We start from the raw sequence: 2,296 nt of genomic DNA, 5'->3' as shown, positions 1-2,296 counted from the left end.
CAATGCTTCTTTTAAGCGAAAGTTTGAGACTCCTAGACCCTCAGAAAGGTGTTTAAATGAGCATGCCATTTTTCGCCTAAAATTCAAAATGGCCGCTGTACCACGTGACCAATATGCGTCATCTTAGGATATGCACTAGATCTCATCAGACTTTACAAACATATGCAAACATTTTCAAGATATGTGCAACGGTGTTCGAATGGCGCTTAGCGAAAAATCTGGCGGAATAATAATAATAATAAATATAGCTGCATAGCAGCAATCACCGGTTTTCAAGACCATGGCACATGGCCAAGTCACATGCAATGCATGGCCAGGTATGACTGTTTGCAATAGCCCTCAAAATTAACATTGGTCCCATGTTTGTATATGTGATAGTGTCCGAGATATTATTGCCATGCATATGTAATGAGTTATATGACCATTTATAGTCATCGGGTATGTTTGTCAATTCTCTTGTCCAATGTCTTCAATATAGCATTGGTTCCATGTTCCGACCTGCAACAGTGCCTAAGATGTTAGAGGCATGCATATTTAATGAGTTCTATGATATATGGATATGGTCATCTCATATGTTGGACAATTCTCTTGTCCAATGTCTTCAGTATATGTTTGGGTACATGTCTCTATCTTTAAAAGTGCTCGAGATATTATGGATATGCATATTTAATGAGTTCTATGACCATATATGGTCATCAACTATGTTGGTCAATTCTTTTGTTCAATGTCTTCAATGTAACATTGGTTCCATGTTTGTACTTGCAATAGTGCCTGAGATATTAGAGACATGCATATTTAATGAGTTCTATGACCATATATGGTCAACGAATGTGTTGGTCAATTTTCATGTCCAATACCTTCAATATAGTTTTGGATACATGTCTCTATCTTTAAAAGTGCATATTTAAACAGGTCTATGACCATATATGGTCATCGAATATGTTGGTCAATTCTCTCGTCCTATGACTTCAATATAGCCTTGGTTCCATGTTTGTACTTGCAATAATGCCTGAGATATTAGAGACACGCATATTTAATGAGTTCCATGACCATATATAGTCATCGGGTATGTTTGTCAATTCTCTTGTCCTATATATATATATATATATATATATATATATATATATATATATATATATATATATATATATATATATATATGTGAAAGTAAACATAGTGTCATCAAAACCACGATATGGCAACCGATTTATCTATTCATACGTGTTGTACAGACCTAAATCATAAGTTTACAATCATGGCAAATTGGCATTTAAACCAAGAATTATAATCAAACAATAAGTCGCTCTTTCTAGGAAAGTAAATAACCCACCACACTGTGTTCAAGCAGTAAACCCGAGCCGCAGGCGAGTACATATATTGAGTGATTGTGCCATACCGAGTGGTATACCCGCCTTCAGTGAGGGTTTTATTGCTATTATATTATAACAGTATATTGGCAATTTGATAAAACCAATAAAACAAGAGTTCACTTGCATCTAATTAAGGCCTGTGTTTACGCGTCTTGAATCTGAATAATTGTAAAAACTGTATATAGTTGTATACGGATTTTTCATGATTAAACACTATATTTGACACAGTGCTATAGATGTTTGTTCATTCACTCGCCGCCGTACGGCCCTGAGTGATTGACACATGTACCCGTAGACGTGTGCGGCCGGCTGACACAGACTAATAATAATAATAATAATAATCATTATTGAAACCGTATCCCAGGGTGGGAACTTAGTTGAAAATACAATAAAGTTACCGAAAAAGACAACACAAAAACAACAAAAACACAAGACAATCACAAACATTTGAATGTAAATAAAAAAAATAAAAAAATATATTTGGTGGTAGTTGGTTGAGGCATCTGGCATTTTTGGATATTTTCTTGTCGTATTTTGAAACAAGTGTGGATGAATTGTCTTAGCTCAATGATTGTTTTGTCATTTTTACTTTTTAGTATATCTGTAAGATGTTCATCATTCGTTCTCAAGTTGTTTTTATTGTATTTAATATTCTTGATCATGATTTCTCGTTCCTCCTTGTATAGAATAAAATTGAGAGGAAAATTGGGTATGAGCACTTATTCTGATTTTTGTCATAGCAGCTCTATGATTTGGATTTTTGATTGTGGTGAGATATTTTTCATATGCAAATTCTGTTTTAATTTCCTATATGTTCGTAACTATTTTTTTATGGTTTTTACCCTTATTGTCATAATGTAATGTTTCTGTGCTATGTATTTCAAAGGATTGTTCTAGTTTGCGCGTTACTGTTCCAGTGATTTTTT

Source organism: Saccoglossus kowalevskii, chromosome 6 (genome assembly GCF_978046115.1).
Source record: "Saccoglossus kowalevskii chromosome 6, keSacKowa6.1, whole genome shotgun sequence".
Taxonomy (NCBI): Eukaryota; Metazoa; Hemichordata; class Enteropneusta; family Harrimaniidae; genus Saccoglossus; species Saccoglossus kowalevskii.
The sequence above is the reverse complement of the archived record's forward strand: the minus strand, read 5'-3'. Positions refer to the sequence as shown.